Source organism: Notamacropus eugenii, chromosome 7, assembly GCF_028372415.1.
Source record: "Notamacropus eugenii isolate mMacEug1 chromosome 7, mMacEug1.pri_v2, whole genome shotgun sequence".
NCBI lineage: Eukaryota > Metazoa > Chordata > Mammalia > Diprotodontia > Macropodidae > Notamacropus > Notamacropus eugenii.
The window spans coordinates 35794131-35815056 of record NC_092878.1 but is presented as its reverse complement, the minus strand read 5'-3'; the positions used below and the strand labels follow the sequence as shown (position 1 = coordinate 35815056).

Genomic DNA, 20926 nt, shown 5'->3' with positions numbered 1-20926 from the left:
AGCCAAATTCCAGACTTATCAGATCAAGGAGAAAAATACTGCAAACAGCCAAAAGAAATAATTCAAATATCATGGATCCACAGTCAGTATGACACAAGACTTAGCAGCTTCTGCATCAAAGAATCAGAGGGCTTAGAATATGATATACTTGAGGGGCAAAGGAACTAGGATTACAACCAAGAATTACCTACTCAGCAAAACTGAGTATAATTCTTCAGGGGGGAAAATGGATATTCAATGAAATAGAGAACTTTCAAACATTTCTGATGAAAAGACAAGAGCTGAATAAAAAATTTGACTTTCAGATACAAGGTGCAAAAGAAGCATGAAGTGATCATTAGAAAAGAGAAATCAAAAGGGATTCAAAAAGTTTAAACTGCTTATATTCCTATATGGGAAAATTATATTTATAGCTACTAAAAACTTTCTCAGTATTAGGGCAGTTAGAAGGAGTATATATAGACAGGAAGTAGAAGTGTGAGTTGAACAGTATGATTATCTAAACATATAAAATTAAAGGATGAGAAAGAAGAATGCACTGGGAAAAGGGAAAAGGCAGAGGTAGATGGGATAAATTATCTGACATAAGATGCCCAAAAAAGATTTTACAATGGAGAGGGAAATGAAGGAAGTGAGGAGGTGAGCACATGAACTTTACTCTCATTGGAATTGGCTCAAAGAGGGAATAATATAGATCCTCAGTTGGCTGTAGAAATCTATCTTACCATACAGGAAAGTTGGAAGGAAAGGGGATAAGAGAAGGGAATCAGAGCTGATAGAAGGGAGGGCAGTTTGGGGGAGGTAAAAGTCAAAAGCAAAACATTTTTGAGAATGGACAGGGTAAAAGGAGAGAGAGAGAGAGAGAGAGAGAGTAGGATAAAGAGGGGGGAAATAGGATGAAGGGAAATACGTAGTTGGAAATTTTACAGTGAGTTTCTCTGACACTCACTTCTCAAACATTTAGAAAAGTGAATCAAATTTATATCATTCCTCAACTGATTAAATGATCAAAGGATATGAAAGGGCAGTTTTCAAAGTAATCAAAGCTATCGATAGTCATAAAAACTGTTCTAAATCACTATTGATGTGAGAAATTGCAAATTAAAAACAATTCTGAGCTACTACCTCACATCTGTCAGATTGACCAATATGACAGAAAAGGGAAATGACAGATGTTGGAGGGGATGTGGGAAAAAAATTTTTTTTAAGTTTTCATTTAGGCATTTATTTTTTATTTTTTTTTCCAAATTTATTCATTTGTTTTCAGTTTTTAACATTCACTTCCATAAGATTCAAATTTTCTCCCCCAATCCCTCCCCAGATGGTATGCAATTGTATATAGACTCTATACATACACATTCCTATTAAACACATTTTCACAATATCATGTTGCATAGAAGAATTACAACAAATGGGAGAAACCATGAGAAAACAAAACATAACAAAAGAGAAAATAGTCTGCTTCATTCTGTGTTCCGATTCCATAGTTCTTTCTCTGGATGTGAATGACATTTTGCATCATGAATCCTTTGGAAATGTTTTAGGTCCTTGCATTGCTGAGAAGAGCTAAGTCTATCAAAATCAGTCCTCTCATACTGTGGCTGTTACTGTGTAGGGATGTGGGAAAATTAAAACACTAAAATTCTGTTGGTGAAGTTGTATACTAATCCAACCATTCTGGAGAGCGATGCCCAAAGGCCTATAAAACCATGCATGCCATTTGACCAAGCGATACCACTACTAGGTCTGTATCCCAAAGACGTAAAAAGCAAAAAAGAAAAGGACCTATGTGTACAAAAATATTTATAGCAGCTTTTTAAGTGGTGGCAAAGAATTGGAAATTGAGAAGATGTCCATCAATTGGGGAATGACTGAACAAGTTGTGGTATATGAATGTAATGGAATACTATGGTGCTGTAAGAAATGATGAGCAGGATGCTCTCAGAAAAACATGGAAAAACTTACAGGAACTGATGCTAAGTGAAATGAGGAGAACCAGGAGAACATTAGACGCAGTTACAGCAGTGTTATATGATGATAACCATGCATAACTTAGCTATTCTCGGCTATACAATGATCCAAGACAATTCTGTAGGAAAGGTGCTCCTTTCCATCTCCAGAGAAAACTGGTAGATCTTAAATGCAGATCAAAGAAACTTTTTCTTTATTTTTCTTGGGGTTTTTTGTCAGTGTTTTCTTTCACTGGATGACTTACTTGGAGACATGTTTTGCATGACTGCTCATGTATAACCTATGTCAAATTGCTTACCTTCTCTATGGGGGAGAGGGAGAAAGAGAATTTGAAATTCAAGTTTGAAAAAAATGTCAAAATTGTTTTTATACACAATTGGGAGAAAAATAAAATATTATATGAGATTCAAAAATAAAAATAAAAGAACTCGTCATATTTCCATTTTTATTATATTTATTTGTGTCTATGCCTCATATACCTCCTCCTCCTTGAGAACAAGGATTTATATGTGTATCTCCTATAATAATGTCAAATCCTTCTACTGACCAACCTTCCGATGATAAACCTCTCCTTCTTTAGTTAAGCTGGTCCTTGGACAGCAGAAAGAGTATGTCCTCAGCACCATATTCAACGCTTTCTTTTATGGAGGACCTGTCAGAACTTGAGCTCTGCTGGCACAACATGTGAGATCCCAGGGTCAGGTGCCTGCCATTATTAAGCAGGCATCAGAATAGAACTTTTATGGACCCAGGATGCCCAATAAATATTTGCTGAATGAATAAGTCAATAACAACAACATATTTCTTTAATCACTTTAAGATTTACAAAGCACTTTCCTTACTATCACTTTGGGAGGTAAATGGCATAAAAATGATTAACTCCATTTTACAGACTGGGTAACTGAGGCTCAGAAAGGTGAAACAAGTTGTCCACAATCACAAAGCTAGTCAGTCTAATAACTAGGATTCAAATTCAGGTCTTCTAGCCTCAAATCTTTGTTGTTTCCACTATACTTATCAAGCACATTTGTTTTGGTTTTCTCATCTGTAAAACAGAGATAATAACAGTATCTACCTCTCAGGATTTTTGTGAAGAAAAAATGAAATAATATTTTTTAAATGCTTAGCACAGTGCCTGGGACATAGTAAGTACTATGGAAATGTTATCTATTAGTATCGTTGTTACTGCTGCTACTACTACTACTACTACTACTACTACTACTACTACTACTACTACTACTACTACTACTACTACTGTTACTAGATTGCCTGGATAGATGAATGGATGGATGGATCGATGGATGGGTGGACAGGCGATTATTTGGTTGGCTACTGAATGAGGTGAAAAACTATGGGCTTTCTAATAAATTTGATCAACTCAGACAGCCAATCTAAATCATTTAGGCTATAAAATTCCATTCTTTGACTCCCATCTCCCCTAGGAGTCTAACCACACTAAGACATTTCAGTTCAAGGAAATGAGATAGAGACCTAATTATGGAGAAGTAAAAGAACCTTCTTGCTTTAGTGAGGGCCTGATCGAGATTAGGTAACATGAATATTATGTAATAGACTCAGTCAGTACAATTTTGTGACTTCCTCTAGCTCCATTCAATTACATAAATACACACATTCTCACACCTCTCTAATCTTCAGTCATCCCATCTCTCTATAATCTTCCTTTCTAATGCTTAACTCTCTCTATCTAGTGGCTCTTTCCCTGCTGACTACAAATATCCTAAAACTTTCCTCCTCTAGATCTTACTCTTTCCTCAAGATTTTAGAGCTTTCCTCCTTTTTTCATCCAAACTCCTAGGAAAAAAGGCTGTCAATACTTTTTGCTTCTACTTCTCTCTCATTTCTGAGCTTTCACAGTCTGGGTTCCAACTTCTCTCCAAAGTTACCAATGATCTCAAAAGACCAAATCTAAATGGCCTTTTCTTGATCTTTCTTCTTCACCTTTCTGCAGCATTTGACACTGTCGTCCTCCTAGATAATTTCTTCTTTGAGGGTTTTCATGACAACAATCCTTCTTGGTGCTATTTTTCCAATGGTTCCTTCTCAGTCTACTTTGGTGCATCCTTTTTCATGTCATGCCCACTATCTATAGGTATACCAAAAGTTCTACCCTTCATCTTCTTTCTCCTCTCTCTGGAACCTTAGTAACCCTCCATGGTCTTAATTATCATCTCTATGACTCCCCAAAATACAACGTATATATAATAATACATTATATTATAATGTTTATGTAATATATATTATTATAATTATATGTATAATATTACGTATTATATATATAATTATATTATGCAATATAACGTATATATATATAATAGCTAGCATTTATAGTACATTTTAAGGCAAAGCACTTTTATAAATATTAGCTCATTTGATCCTCACAACAAGCCTGGAACACTATTACTATTATCCTCATTTTACAGATAAGAAAACTGAGGTAGACAAAGGTTAAGTGACTTACCCAGGGTCACACAGCTAATAAATATCTGAAGTTGGATTTGAATTCATCTTCCTGACTCCAGGTCCAGCACTCTATACACTGTGCCACCTAGCTGTCTATACACATGTATGTAAATGTATATGTATACATTTATGTATATGTGTGTGTACGTAAGTAGGTAAGTATCCCTAGTTTCTTTCCTGAGCTCTAATCCCCCATCACCAATTGCTGATTGGACATTTCAAACTAGATGTTCCATGGTTGTCACTTAGTCATTTTCAGTCATGTCCCCACTCTTCACTGACTGCATTTGGGATTTTCTTAGCAAAGATACTGGAATGGTTTGCCATTTCCTTCTACATATCATTTTTACAGATGAGGAAACTGAGGCAAACAGGGTCCCACAACTAGTGTTTGAGGCCAGATTTGAATTTAAGTATTCCTGATTCCAGGCAAGTCATTCTATTCAATGAGCCACCTAACTGCCCCAGATGCCCTGTTTCTCAAATTCAATATGCCTCAAATCAAACTCATTATTTTTGCCCTAAAAAATCATTTCTCTTCTGACCTTCCCTAATATTATCAAGGATACCAAGATCCTTCTACTCTTCTAGGTTCCCTCAGCATTATCCTCAATCCCACATATTAATCAGCTGATAGATCTTGCCATTTCTACCTCCACAATATCCTTGGTATGTTACCCCTTTCTCTCCACTGATATGGTTGCTGCCCTTATTTGAGCACTCATCACCTCTTGCTTGGTCTATTGCAATAGCCTCTTAACTGGTTTCCCCGCCTCTCACCTCTCCCCTCTCCGCTCTCCAATCCATCCTCCATCCAGCTGCCAAAATGATTTTCCTAAATCCAGCATCTAACCATATCACTCCCTTACTCAATAAATTTGAGTGGCTCCCTTTTTCCTCCAGGATCAAAAATAAACTGCTCTGCTGGACGTATAAAACTCTTCACCACCTGGTTCCAATTTACCTATCCAGCTTCATGACATATAACTCCTTTTCACAAACTCTATGGTCCAGTCAGACTGGCCTTCTTACCATTCCTCATACCTGATGCATTGTCTCTATTTCTCTGCTTTCTCATTTCTCATCCCCGTAACTAGAATATAATCATGTCTTCGAATCTGTAACTCCCTGTGCCACCTAGCTAGCCATTGTACCTCTCTTATTATCCATAATAAGAATAAGAAATTGTTGCTTTCACAGTTGAAAAACTAGTGAGGCCTTAATCTACTTTCTTCTGGGCTATTGCAATAGCCTCCTAATTGGAAGCCATGTTTCTGGGTTCCACAGAGCTACCAAAATGATCTTTCCAATGTATAGGTCTGACTGACCATAGTACTCCACCACTCAAAAATCTTCAGTCGTTCCTAGATGCCTGACTGAAACACAAACTCTTCTGCTTGGCCTTTAAAGTCCTTCACATGGTTTCTCCAACCTAACTTTCCAGACATACTTCACAATACTTACTTTCCCATGCTGAGGGTCAAAATGGCCCTGCCTCATCTCTCTGTGACTTAGCACTGGCAGTTCTCTCATGCCTGCAATGCCTACTCCCTCCTCACCTCCACAGTTTAGAATGTCTAGCTTCCTTCTAGGCTCAGATCTACTTGCATGTCCTAGTCTTTCCAGAGCTTTCCTACCAGTCAGTGCTCTCTCCCCCTCCAAATTACCTTGCATTGACTTCTATGGCTATAGTTGTATGACCTAAGTAGACTATGCAGCCTACCACCTACAGCAGATCCTACACATGATAGGCATGAATTAAATGTTTGTTGTTGAAACAGGAGGATCTGAGGAAAGATTGGGCAATGACCCAAGAATCTGTAAGTGATCTACTAAACCTGTGTAGAGATGGCAGGTGAGTGGGTAGGTCAACTGTATGAAGGAATAAAAGAGGGAAAGTCCCTAAGATGTTTGAAGGGAAGTGGTTGATAAGGAAAGGATATTTGGAAGGAAAAATCAGAGGAGAAAGATGAAGAGACTAGAGGGGATAAGGAAAAAGAAGAAAGGAACAGAGAGAGCTGCAAAAAGGAGATAAAAGAACCCCACACCTTTACTCCCACCAAAACAAAAGCAAATCCTAGCAGTTGGAAAGAAAGAAAAGAAGGAAGAAAGAAAAGGAGGGGCCAAGGAAAGTACAAGGAAGGAAGAGAAAAGGGAGAAAATTGGTGTCAAGAAAAGGAAAAAAGCATGAGAAAAGGACAGTTTCATTCATTGTATAGAAAACTTGGTACACAAAATTATAAGTCCCTTACGTACAAATCCCAAATCTATATAATTATATAACATATAAACATGTTGAGAAATAGAAAAAGGAATTTAGATATCCTGGTCAAGTTGCTCAATCCCACCAAAGCTTCAGTTTCCTCCTCCTCATCCTGACACTTCACAGGTTTGTTATAAGCATCCAACTAGAAAATGGTCATGAAAGCACATTAATAATAATAGAAACATTTAAATAGCACTTTACACAACCTCACAATAGTTGCTGTTATTATCTGTGGTTTACAGATGAGAAAACTGAGGCTGAGGTTTAAATGATTGCCTAAGGTTAACAACCAGCATGTGTCTGGGGCAGGATTCAAATTCACATCTTCCGAATCCAAACCTCAAACATTCCAACATGCTGCCTCCCACTGTAGCCATTAAGTTTTATAAAAATGTGAATTTGTTTTTATTATTCTTATCGACAACAGCATCTTAATTTGTCACAAAATACTTCTTCTAAACTTTGAGGATCAGTTCATCATCATTCACTCTGGTGTCTAAGAGGTCATGTGCTCTATGTCCCTGTCTTGGGGCAGGGCCCATGTCCTAGTTAACACCTCTTTGGTGGACATCCTCCATTACCATTTCAGGACAAATGCCAATAAGCATGCATTGGTCTGAAATCCCCATTGAAAGCACAAGGCATCAGTGGGCCACTTGACCCAGTTTTGGGTCTGGGCTTCCCATAAAGTTAAGTATTTGCTCTTACTGCAAAGAGTTCAGGAGGTCACAGGGCTAAAAAACAAAGTTGGCTTTTTCCAGTTTTAGTATAGATTCCTAGACTCTCCAGGAATCCACTCAAACAGCTGTTGACCTTCAACCTAAGCGTGGTGATCTGGCAGTGTGTACCCAAAAGACACATGTAGGGAATTAACTCTCTGTGTCTAGGAGGTGAGGTATGCACAAGGGTCATGGGGACACCTAGAAGTAGACAAGTGTGGGAAGGATCTGGCAGCTGTGATTCTCCTCTGACCTCTAGCCATAAAAAACTCGAGCACCCAGATTTAGAATCCCTACATAGAGACTAATCAGTTAAGCATTTTCATTGGCTCGTAGGACCACAGGATTTAAAGTTGGATGGGACCTAGAAATTCTTCAGTCCAGAGGTTCTTAACCTTTTCTGTGTCATGAACCTCTTTGGCAGTCTGGTGGACTGCTTCTCAGGATATTTTAAATGCATTAAGCAAAATACACTGGATTACAAAGGAAACTGATTATATTGAAATAAAGTTATCAAAATATATATATTTTAAAAACGGATCCCTGACCTAGTTCAACCTCACTTAACAGAGGAGGAAAAAGACACAGTGAGCTGATACGATCAAGGTCATATAGAGAGTGAAGGACAGGTTTATGACTCAAACTCAGGTTCTCTGAGGATAACTCAGGTTATCCCTTCCCAACACCTGCTCCCAACCCCAAAGCACAGGCATTCATTCTACTTCTGCCATATAATATCTGGTCACTTTCAGCATATTTCACATGAAAAAAAGTTCCTGCTTTCTATTCACACTTTTAAATATTAAAATATTTTTTAGTTAACAGAAATCTAATGGCTCTTCCTCTGCAAAAAGGAAAAGCAAATTCCTTGCAACAAATAACAAATCCTCCTCACATTAAAGTATAGGCCCAGTCGCTGAATTTTAATAGCATCACCCTTGTGGAGAAGCCATTTCTAGGTACCTATATGGGTGGCTCAGACTCCTGATGCAAAGACAGATGATGTAAGCCGGAGTGGTCACGGCTCAGTGACTAAGGAAGAGACAAGAGGTTTCTAGTGGAGATCCTCTCCCTCCCCCACCTCCTGCAAGTAAATAGTTCCACTCTTGCCCCAGCTGTCCAGACTCATCCAACTGTTCTGGAAGTACATTTGCAATCTCTAATAATACTGTCAGGTTGTGATTCTGCAGCAAGTCACTGATTTGAAAGGTTATATAGGCATAGAGCTGTAGCCATTTTTCCCATAATTCAAGGTGCTTATAAATTTAACTGCTAACTTAAATCCATGTGACTTTTTAACAATATCAGAAAATAAGCATAATGTACTATAAAGCAGGAATCCCCAAGAACTAGTCCCAGTTCTGCCCCTAACCTGCTATGTGCAGCCTTAGGTGAGTCACTTCTCTACTCCAGTGCTCAGTTTCCTATCCTAAAAATGAGTATTCTTAACTAGATCATCTAGCCCATGTTTAGAAGTCTATGTGTGACTTTTTCTACCCAGGCAGAACCATACAACCCTTGCAGTTCTAATTAGGTTTTATAAACAACTAACTCATCAAACACTCTGTACTGTAATCACAGAAAGCGTTGTTTGAGGGGTGAGTGTGTATGTGTGTGTGTGTGTGTGTGTGTGTGTGTGAGAGAGAGAGAGAGAGAGAGAGAGAGAGATTTCACTGATCTGGAGAATTCCCAATGTGAGAAATCCCTCCACTGGTGTATATATATATGCAACACATTGGTATCCTGGAGAATTGAGTAGGTACTGAAAAGTTAAGTCATTTGCCCAGAGTCATCAGCCAGTATGTGTCAGTGGTAGGGCTTGAAATCAAATCTTACTGACTCCAAAGTCCATCCTCTATCTATAACTGTCACCCTGTCTCTCTCTATGGACAACATTTACACAAACAAACCTGCAGGCTCAATGAATAGAATGTACTGTCTACTCCTGCAGGCACATAGAGTCAGCACTAGGATCACAGTTAACCCCTGCCTCTTCAGATTTAGAAGCTTGGTCACTTAAGTGAGAGTCTGAGCTAAACCTTTCAAGTAATTAACATCAAACATTTCATCTTCCATCCACTTTCCCCAGAATTAGATTTAAATCATGCACCAAACGTTAGGACTAAAGACATGGAGGAAGGAAAGAGGGGAGAAGATAGGCAGAAGGAGAAAAAAAGATAACTTTGTTTGATTTGCAAGAAGTTTGGAGTGAATATTTCCACCACCCACCCTTTACCGCCAGCAGCTCAGGTTTTGGCAACTAGCAAAACAGTCTTTTTTGCAAGTTCTAGAAAAGAAAGCTGAAAACATACATTACCTGTTAGGTTCTGAAACAAGAGAACAATGCCCCCCAAAAGAACGGCTTCCTTGATTATATCTTCAGATATTCATTCCTTTCCTTTCCTTTCCTCTCCCCACTAGAAACCCTAATTTTTCATCTCTCTCCTTTCCCTGAGTGTCTTGATGTATTACAGCGCAGCTTTGAAACACTCCTCTTTCAAGCTGAGTTTATTTCGGGACCACCGCATGACCAGTGATGACAAGCCAAAATATAAGTTGTTATGAATCTCAGATTTCCTGTCTGAAGATTACCCTACAGAAGCTTTTATCCATCTTTCAATCCCCCTCGGTTACATTAATTTGTTGAACTTCTCTTCATAAAGTATCCTGTAGCTAAATGGCACAGTGTTGCCCTCGTGTTACAACATCATTTGTGATCCTTGACATGTAGGCCATATATGGACATGTTTCTGGAACTATCCAAAAAAGCGAGAGTGGAAAGAGGGAAGAGGGAGGAGGTGGAAGGGGAGAGAGAGAGAGAGAGAGAGAGAGAGAGAGAGAGAGAGAGAGAGAGAGAGAAGAGGAGAGGAGAGGAGAGGAGAGGAGAGGAGAGGAGAGGAGAGGAGAACAGAGGAGAGGAGAGCAGAGGAGGGAGGATGGGGCTATAAAGGAGTTTTTAAAAAACATTTTAATTGTCTGAAGAATGGAGGATGGCACAGTGTAGGTGGGTAGGGAAAGGAAACTGTGTCTGCTCCATTTTTCTATCAGAATTTTCCTTTATTTTTTTAGCAATCATTGTTGTTCATTCCTTTCAGTAATATCTGACTCTCCTTGATCCCACTTGGCTTTTTCTTGGCAAAAGCAGTGGAGTGGTTTGCTATTTCCTTATTTAGCTTATTTTACAGATGAGAAAACTGAGGCAAACAGAGTTAAGTGACTTGCCCAGGATCACACAACTAGTAAGTGTCTGAGGCCATATTTGAACTCATTTTTTAGCAATCATTGTTCAATCATTTCAGGCGTGTCCAACTTTTTGGACAAATCATTTCCCCTCTCTGGACTCTGGAACAATGAATGTGAGATATTTAGAGAAGCAGGAGAAAATTTGTATAAACTGATACTGAACAAAGAAAGTTGAATCAGGAGATCCATATACACAATGACTGTAGTAATGTAAATGAAAACTGTCTCCAAAAGGAGTTGGATTTAGACTAAAGAGAATGATAAATACCAGTTCCAAGAGATAGATAATGAAATACACATCCTTCCACTCAGTGGAGAGGTGGGTACTATAGGTCCTAAATACTACTTACACTATCAGATAAGACTTACATTAGTTGAATTTGAACTCAGGTCTTCCTGACTTGAGATCCAACACTCTATCCACCATGCCACCTAGCAGCCTCATTAGAATACTAACCACCTGGCCAGCTAAGACACAATTTCCTGGATTCAAATAAGACTCTTGACAATTATTAGGTATCGTAATTGGGTGATTTTACCATAAGTAAATCATTTAACTTCTTTGGGCATCAGGCAACTATCTAAGATTTATCTACTAAGTTATGTCAATTGGTGAAAGGAATAGCCACACTGAAATCACAAGATTAATTATACAGTTTCACTGTTTTAACTAATCAAGCTCTTTCTACATCTCACTTCAGTCATCCAAAGCATTAACTATTCTTTGTACTTAATATAAGTATATTTAATAAGCATGTCATTATTACCTTCATTCAAGTTATTATTAAAAATGTTGAACAAAACAGAGCTTTGGGGAACTCTACTAGAGACTTTCCTCCAAATTAATACGGATTTTTTAATTAACACTCTTTGGGTCTAGTTTTTGCCATCCTTAATTTCTCATTCACCCCACAATTTGTTGCAAAATCTTGTCATTTCTATCTCCATGATATCTTTCAAATATATCCACTCCCCCAGTCACTACATTAGTTCAGAACCTCATCTCCTGGACTTTTGCAATTGCATACTATGTGGTCTTCCCATCTTAAATCTCTTTCTACTCCAATTTTGTCTCCACTGAACTACCAAAGTTGTTTTCCTCTAAAGCTTAGGTCTGACCATGTCACTCATCCTCACCCCCAACTCAATAAACCCCAGAGGCTACTTATTGCCTCTAGGATCAAATATAAATTGCTCCATTTATAATTGTCTTCTAACCTTTAAAGCTCTCCACAACTTCTCCCCTTTCTATTTCTTTAGTCTTCTTATACATTATTGACCTCCACACATTCAATGATCTTGTCACACTGGTCTGTTTATTGTTCCTCAAACACAACCCTCAATCTCTCATTCCCATACTTTTGTACTATCTGTCTTCTATAGGGAGAATGCTCTCCCTCCTTAATTTCTACTTCTTGGAATTCCCGATCTACTTCAAAACTCAGCTCAAGAGCCACCTACAGTGGACGTCTAGGGAAAGGGGGGAACCCAAGTTAGTGCCTTGAGGCTTTAAATACTCAATTGTATATGAAAAAGCCAGCAAAGACAATGTATATGCAAAGCATAGATTCCCTCATTACCTTTGTTCACAGTCACATATTGGTGATTACAACAAGAATCTGGGGAATGCAACTAGATAATTGCCACAAGTAAGAGTGACATCCCTCACTGAGGGACCCCAGCTCCGTACCAAGAAGAATTGTCTAATAGGACAGAGCAGACCTCATCCTTCATCCTTCTGGGAAATGACAAACCAGAGGGCCATGGGTCTGAGGGAGTCAATAAGGACAGAATTCTGCCAGTCTTAGGCTAAGAGTCTCTGTCTTCTTAGAAAGACTGCTCTGAAAAGAGTACTGAAACAGTTCAGTGGAAAAAAATCACAGGAACACCCAGGCAAGACAGAAATCGTAGATGGTGAAAATTACAATTGTCCACTGAAGTGTGAGCTCAGAGAATCAGCTGCACCCTGTGAAGAACCACCCTAATGGCTGAGTAACCTGCTGGATCAAGTCTGCCTGTAATCAATGAGGAGCCACCCCATCAAACTAATGATTTGCCTGGAACAACCCTACAGCATCTATATCAGATGAAGAGGATCTCAGCAGGCTAATTACCTGCCCAGCCCAACTCACCAGCAGATGGGTCTGTCCATCTAATGCACCATGCCCAGGAAGGATTAAGTGTAGCTGAGCATCTGCTCTATCACCTGTACCTGATAGGTAACTTCATGACTCTGCAGAGAGAGAAAGGACATCAAGACCTTGTGGTTCCAGAATCCTAAGTTACACGTCTCTATGTGTTCCCTAAATATAGGCTTCAATACGACCATATGGCCATACCTTTGGTTTGTGCCCAACCTCCCCCAGCACACACACAGATTCTCTTTGTACTTATGGGTTGGCAGTGGGAGGGGGAGGAAAAGGAATATTTACTATTCTGCATTTTTTGAGTAAATGTCTTTGCTAAGAACTGAGTCTAAGATCAACTAGTAAGATCAACAAGTATTCCAGGGCTACAGAGAACAAGCAATCAATATTTCTTTAGAACCTACTATGTGCCGGACACTATACTAAGCTCTAGGGATACAGAAAAAGAGGTAAAAGACAGTTTCTGCCCTAGAGGAGTCTACAATCTAATGGAAGAGCCAATATGCAAACAAATACATAAAAAGCAAGTTATTTTTTCCTGTTTGATTCAATCACACCTACTATGTGCAAGGCACTCAGAAGGGAACTGTTGTTGTTCAATCATATCTGACTGTTTGTGACCCCACTGGAGTTTTCTTGGCCAAGACGGTTTGCCACTTCCTTCTGCAGCTCATTTTACAGATGAGGAAACTGAAACCAACAGGGTTATGTGACTTGCCCAGGGTCACACAACTAGGAAGTATTTGAGGCTGGATTTGAACTCAGGAAAGGTAGATTTGAGAATCATCAGCAAAGGGCTGGCAATTAAATCTATAGGAGTTGATGAAATAGTAGAGAGGGTAAAGAGAAGAGGGTCCAGGTCAAAACCCCAGGGGGCACCTATAGTTAGAAAGTATAATCTGGAGGAGGATCCAGCAAAGGAGACAGAGAAGGAACAGTCAGATAGGTAAGAGAAGAATCAGGAGAGAGTGGTGTCCTGAAACCTTGGAAAGAAGAGTATCAAGAAGAGGGTGAGTAACTGTGTCAAAGGTTCAGAGGAGTCAAGAGAATTTCTCTATTCTTTACAATTTTCATCTTAAATACGTCAGTTTCTCCTAGACTGACTTCTTTGGAGGCCTTTAAAATTTAGTCCATGGGATCTTAGCTATCCATTTCCAGTACTCTTTGAAATCCATTCCCCCCAACGCCAGGGTACACATCAGACTAGCTATGATCGCTGTCCTCTCCACCATGAAGCGTAGGATAAGGGGCTCTCTTTTTCTCAAGGTTGCTGCCTCTGGCCATAATTTGGTCATGCCTTGCCACTTTTACCTCTCTGACATTTCACTAGCTACATGCCACTGTATTGGACTCATACTCCTGCCCCCCACCTTTCCAATTTTGTAGTCATAATAGAATCAACTTTGTTATTCCTCTTGGAAAGAGAGAATGAATCAATGAGAAAGCATTTACTAAGTACTTGCTATGTGCTAGGTACTTTGTTGGGCCAGCTAGGGGGCACCATGGTGCACAGAGTGCCAGGCCTGGAGTCAGGAAGACTTGAATTCAAATCTAGCCTCAGACACTTACTAACTGTGTAACTCTGGACGAGTCACTTCACCTTATTTACTCAGTTTCCCCATCTGGAAAATCAACTGCAGAAGGAAATGGTCAACCATCTTCACCAAGAAAGGTCACCCAGTGGGGTAACAAAGAATCAGACATGACTCAAAACAACTAAGCCCATTCATACCAAATAGGTATTTTGCTAAGTGTGAGGTATACAAATGCAAACAATAAAGATAGGATTTGCAATCAAAGAATTTATACCCTGATGGAGAAAGACAGAATATAAAGAGAAGCGGGAAAGCAGGGGTGATGGGCAGTAAGTGATGGGGAGGCCTGGTTTCAGACAAGGGAGAATGAAAACATACTCATAAAATCTCCCTCAGGGTGAATGTTAACTCAATAATGACCACTCTTCTCATCTGGCCATTCAGCCAGTTACCAATCCACTCAAATGAACTATATAATCTAGCTCATATCTGTACATCTTACTCACAAACATAGCATAAGAGACTGTCAAATGGCTTACCAAAATCGGCATATGCTGTGACTACACTTCCCTGATAAACAATCTAGATACCTTGTCTAAAAAGGAAACAAAGTAGTTTGACATGACTAACCATTTCCTTTTGAGGGTTGCCTCAGGAAACAATGGCTTCCTTCTCATATGAGATCTTCAAGCAAAAAATGAATAAGGACTCATCAGGGATGTTACAAAAGGGATCTTTTGTCAAGTCAAGTCAGCAAAAACATTTATTAAGGACGTACTATTGGCACAGTGGATAGAGTGCCAGGTCTGGAGTCAGGAAAACGTGAGTTCAAATATGGCCTCAGACACTAACTTTGCTATATGACCTTGTCATGTCACTTAACCCTGTGCCTCAGTTTCCTCATCTGTAAAAGGAGCTGGAGAAGGAAATGGCAAATTACTCCTGTATCTCTGCTAAGAAAACTTCAAATGGGGTCATGAAGAGCCAGACATGACTGAAAAGGCTGAACATCAGCAACAAACTGCACTACAAAACTGGGCTAAATGCTGAGGATATTAAGAAAGGTGAGGGGAAATAACAGTCCCTGAGCTCAAAGACCTCATGGTCTAATGGGGCACTCATAGTCAGGTACTGTTTGAATTGCGTAGACTCTCAAGATCCCTTCTAGATCTAAGATTCTCAATGGAGCAATGCTGACTTTTAGCAACGCTCTTTGCAGTAAGGCAGACTTAGGTTCTCTGTAAGGAAAACTTCCCAAGAGTTAGTTCTCCCAAAATGGAATGGGCTGCCTGGGAAAGGGGGAGAGTGATCAGCTTTCACCCTCACTAGAAATCTTCAAGCAAGAGTTCTATGATCCTACATCTGGTATGTTAAAGAGGGATTCTGATTCTGAACTAGGTTGTCCTAGAGGATCTCTGAGATCCTGGGGGTCCTGTGATCATTGCTTCTTCTTTGAAGTTCTTGCAAATTCAAACCACAAGGATCCATTGACCTACATCCTGGGATAGAATACTGAAAGACTGGGCAAATGTGGCCACTGAGCCATAGTGGTCAGTGATCTTTGAAAGAAAAGGGAAACTATTGTCCCAGATTTCAAAATAGGGAAGAGGTTAGAGTTTGCAAGCAGACCAGACAAAATTCCAGATGATATTATTTAAGAAATTAATAAAATTAATACGTTATTAGCTAGCAATTAATAACAACTTACACAGGATATCCCAAAAGTGATCCTATACTTTAAAGCTTTAAAAACTTGCTGTTTTCAGTAGTTTTAGTCATGTCTCGGTTTTTCTCGGCAATGATACTAGCGTGGCTTACCATTTTCTTCTCTAGCTCATTTTACAGATGAGGAAAATGAGGCAAACAAGGTTAAATGATTTGCTGAGGTTACACAGCTTGTAAAAGTCTCAAATCTGAACTCAGGTCTTCCTGACTGCAAGCCTGGTGCTCTATGCCCTGTGCCTAAGACTTTTGGAATACCTCTTATTAATAAATTAAGAATATACTTGACCCTGTAATCTAAAATTTTAACTGGAATAAAAATCTACCTCTAAATTCTACCTTTCTTATTTTGAAATGTGGGCCAATATTTTCCCTTTACTTTCTACAATCACTGACCGCTGTGGCTCAGTGTTCTCTATTCTTTGAGTACTCTGTCTAGGTTACAATTCAACAGGGTATGGTAACTATTGGGGGAAATTAGATGTTGCCTGACCATCTCTTCATTTATCTTGTTTCCACACCCTGTAATCATTTTGCTCTATTCTCCCCACTTCAAAGATAGATATCCTTGTAAGAAGACCAAAGCAAAACAAAAGTTGGGAATTCTTACCTTCTCACTGTCATCCCATCCACCCTGAGCTTTGGTCCTTCTTCTGCCTTTATCGTAGCTTAAAAAAACATCCCAGTGCTTTTTTATTGTCCTTACCACTGATTTCCACTCTTACCTCATTTCAAGCTTTAGTGCCCCAGAGTCCACTCTTAAAGGACCATGAACTCTTATGATATGAAAGTTCTTTATACCATTTGATAAATGCTTCAATATCGGAAAATGGTACGGTTTTATTAATGAAAATGACACTAAAAAAGATGCTTTAGGGCATAGACCAATGTCTGACACCGTACACAAGAATAAAGTCCAAAAGGATACATGATCCAGGTATAAAGACTGACACTATAAACAAATTAGGGGAGCAAGGAATAGTGTATTTGTGAAGAATGGAGATTTATGGCCAAATAAGAGATAGAGAACATTATGAAGTGCAAAATGGATAATTTTGATTACATTAAATTGAAAAGGTTTTGCACAAACAAACTCAATGCAACCAAGATTAGGAGGGAAGGAGAAATCTGGGAAAGAATTTTTGCAACTAGTGACTGTGATAAAGGCCTCATTTCTAAAATATATAGAGAACTGAGACAAATTTACAAGAATACAGTTCCCCAATTGAAATATGGTCAAAGGATATAAACAGGAAGCTTTCAGAGGAAGAAATTAAAGCTATCTATAGTCATAAGAAAAAATGCTCTAAATCACTATTCATTAGAGAGATGCAAATCAAAACAACTCTGAGGTACCACATCATACCTATCAGATTGGCTAAAACGACAAAATAGGAAGATGACAAATGTTGGAGAAGGTGTGGGAGAGTTGTGACACTAATTCATTGTTGGTGGAGCTGTGAGTTGATCCAACCATTCTGGAGAGCAATTTGGAACTATGTCCAAAGGGCTACAAAAATATACATACCCTTTGACCCAGCAATATTGCTTCTAAGATTGTACCCCAAAGAGATCATAAAAATGAGAAAAGGACCCAATGCAGAAAAATGTTGATAGCAGCTCTCTTTGTGGTGGCCAAGAACTGGAAATTGAGGGGATGCCCATCAATTGGGGAATGGCTGAACAAGTTGTGATATATGAATATAATGGAATACTATTGTGCTATAAGAAATGATGAACAGGAAGACTTCAGAGAGACCTGGAAGGGTCCATATGAACTGAAGCTGAGTGAAAGAGGCAGAAACAGGAGAACATTGTACGCAATAACAGCCACAATGTGCAAGGACTGTTTTTGGTAGAACCAGCACTTCACAGCAATGTAAGGACCTAAAACATTCCCAAAGGACTCTTGAGGCAAAATGTCATCCACATCCAGAGAAAGAACTATGGAATCGGAACACACAATGAAGCAGAATATTTTCCGTTGTGTTATATTTTGTTTTGGTTTGGTTTTTCTCATGGTTTCTCCCATTTGTTTTGATTCTTCTATGCAACATGACCAATGTGAAAATGTGGTTAATAAGAATGTATGTGTAGAACCTACATTAGATTGCATGCTGTCTTGAGGAGGGAGGGAGGAGGAGAAAATCTAAGACTTACGGAAGTGATTGTAGAAAACTGAAAACAAATAAATTAATTTAAAATCAAAACAATGAAAAAAGATGCTTTCCCATCTGCCTTGTGGCTGCACCCTAAGGATCATTGGACCTTTCCATAACACTTGCAACTGAAACCTCCTATAGGAGTTGGTCTTACTTTTCTATTTATGTACCCAGGACTTACTTAGCACAGTGCTTTGCACATGGTAAGCATATAAGTTCATCTTCATTCATCTATTCATAACATGAATGGATATAGGATCCATCCAAAGTGTGAATTCATCATGGATCTATCAACTATGTAGTTCATGTGGCACTGCATAGGATCATAGAATACAGCTCTGGAAGAGATGTTTGAACACAACCCACCATTTTACAGAAGTGAAGTGATTTACCCAAAGTGGCACATTTAATGTCTCACATGTTCTTGGAGCAGTAACGGAATTTGCATAATTGTTTTCATTATGAACCAAAAAGCAATTAGAAACATTATTTCATGGAACATGTGGTTGTCTGTTTTTGTAGTGTTTCTGGTGGTCATAAGTTTAAAAAAAAAAAAAAGAGTATCAGTGAGATAACTGCTGCTTAGAAACCAATGTCTGTTCTGGAGGAAGAAAAAGGTAAAGAACATTATGACAAATGTGACAAGATCCTCCAAATGAAATCAACAAATGTTTTACCACTTAGTGATTTCAATGCAAAGGTCCTCACAGAAGAGGATGGCAAAAAGCAGAAGAAATATAGTTCATATTTCAGAAATGAAAGTCATTGAAGGCATGCAGATAATTCAAAGGTCTCATTCTACATATTATGAATACTTTCTTTAAGAAGGGAATAGGAGACATTAGGCACAGGTAGCACTAGGCCCAGCTGGCACTGAACATTATGAAAAAAATAAATATAGCTTAAAAGAAAAGAAATGACTAGTTATTGACATGGACATCATATCAGTCAGTTACAGAGTCAGACCATCAGCTGGATAAGGCAAAATCAACATGTTATTTAAAAAAAAGAATCATGATGAGAAGATACTGAAGATAATTGCAGCACTGGATAATCTATTCAAAGAAGCTTCTTCCAAGGCAAGAGGAAAGGGAATTGTTCCCAAAGAGTCACATTGCTACAAGGGATAGTAGCCAGGAAAGATGCCTGTAAGGAGCAGCATAGGGGATGCCTTCTCCCACTGTCCCTAGCTCCATGGATAGGCCACTGGCTCAGATATGCAACAAGTTGCCCCCCTCCTATCCAAAGCCTCACGCCGTTCAAGGGTCCAACCTCTATAGAGTCTTAGACAAAGAGTTGACATGGCACAAAAAGGAGATTTGCCCCAAAGGCTGGGGAGAGTTGAAGGGGGTTAGTCTGGACCACTAAAATCAGCATATTTTCTGAGATGACTAATAAAGAAGGAGGAAGGAGGGGCAGAGATCCAGAGGATTCAACTCCAGCAAGCAGATGAAGAAAGGGCTAATGCCTAGTCTCCAGATCAGTTCAGTCTTAATATACATGCACCTTGGGAGATGGAAGCAAGCTATTCAAACTGGTTTTCACCAGCCCAGTGATGCTAACAATGAAAAATAGAAAAAGGAAAAAAATTTGATTATCACCCTTTCCTGCAAAATTTTAACAGATGTAGAGCAATTATCACAATGAGGAAGCTAGCAAAGCTCAGTAGCCTCCTTAGTCAGAAAACAGTTCATCTCTTTGCCAAGCAGGGAAAAATAGTGACCAAGGAAAACAATGATTTTGAATACAAATTCATTTGTGAGAACAAAACAAAACAAAACAATCCACAATGGAGGATGGATAGAAGATCATGAAAAATAGCAGTGCATAAAACATTGAAAAACACTGGAGGTGAACATGAGCCAGAGGCAAAACCAAGGAAGTCACACCAAGATTATTCATAAGTTAGGCTGGTAGCAGGACAAGTAGATGAAATATGGAACCAATTTGTTGTCAACTCTAAAGCAATCAATGACAATGACAGTGAAATCCCAATGGGTAGTCCCTAGAACCTCATTCTTCTGCATGTTTTATGGAGAAGTCGAAATGGTGCTTAAGAAAATGAATTCAGGAAGGATGTAAATTCATGCTGGAGGCAACAGCATACCATTGAAAACACTGGGGGATGATCTTCGAGATAATTCATGATAATTAGAAAATGCCATAGATAATATTACTATCCCCAAAAGGCAATGGAGAAGATATAAATTTCTACCAAGGGATATGGCTATTTGTCAACCTCAGGCAACCTTTACAGAAAGGATCTATATTAATGAAAATATTAGATAAAAACAAGGGAGGGTTTTGAAAATCATTGTTCACATCTTTATAGTCACACAATTTATTGAAAGGGGCAAAGCAGAGAAAGGTACATTCTGTTTATAGTTTATTGAAGCAAAGGGAAACATTTGATCCCATAGGGGGAAAAAAAAGAGCCTTACACTCTCACTTGTGTAAGTAAAAATCACAAAGGTTACTCCATTAATACAACCACTGGGCTGAATGACTCATCCAGAACCCTGGTGACCAGCTAGGCACCATTAGGCTAACACCACAGAGGCTGGTGACCTTTACCAATTTACGTCATTTTCTTTTCCTCATGCGTTAAGCCGAGTTTATTGTTCTGGGGTTGCCTGTCTTCTCAACAGAGTTAACTAGGCTCTTGAATGCTACAATTCCA

General features: G+C 38.9%; 1 protein-coding gene across 5 annotated transcripts in view; it reads right to left on the bottom strand.

Moving 5' to 3' along the window:
* Positions 1–20926, bottom strand: part of ASB2 (ankyrin repeat and SOCS box containing 2) — a 164640-nt gene that overhangs the window by 73555 nt on the left and 70159 nt on the right. Inside the window, exon 1 of one of the 5 annotated variants that reach the window (XM_072622472.1) lies at positions 9755–10127. The exons of the other annotated variants lie outside the window; for them this stretch is intronic. The gene's annotated coding sequence lies outside the window, so the exon portion shown is untranslated. Of the gene's footprint in view, positions 1–9754; positions 10128–20926 lie in introns of those variants that run through there. 5 annotated transcript variants of the gene reach the window in all.